Source organism: Penaeus monodon, chromosome 34 (genome assembly GCF_015228065.2).
Source record: "Penaeus monodon isolate SGIC_2016 chromosome 34, NSTDA_Pmon_1, whole genome shotgun sequence".
NCBI classification, from domain to species: Eukaryota; Metazoa; Arthropoda; class Malacostraca; order Decapoda; family Penaeidae; genus Penaeus; species Penaeus monodon.
Genome location: NC_051419.1, coordinates 9,160,121 through 9,160,325, shown reverse-complemented (window position 1 = coordinate 9,160,325; position 205 = coordinate 9,160,121). Strand labels below are relative to the sequence as shown.

The 205-nt window shown below is 28.8% G+C and overlaps 1 protein-coding gene across 1 annotated transcript in view; it reads right to left on the bottom strand.

Moving 5' to 3' along the window:
• The window catches only part of LOC119594807 (basement membrane-specific heparan sulfate proteoglycan core protein-like), a gene marked incomplete at its 5' end in the record, with an annotated part of 219,836 nt that overhangs the window by 28,336 nt on the left and 191,295 nt on the right, over nt 1-205 (bottom strand).

The window sequence follows — 205 nt, the reverse complement described above, 5'->3', positions numbered from 1 at the left end:
CTAAGCATTTGTTATTCATCCTCCGATTCATTAAAGTTTAGAACACATAAATTATACAAAAGAAATAGATGCAACATCAATCTCACCTTATACTGATAATACAGTAGCAGTAATAAACTAATGAGTATGGATGTGGAAAACAAGAAAAAATTCTTTTCATATAACTATCTCTCTACCTACATGTATGATAGACAGATCTACAAAT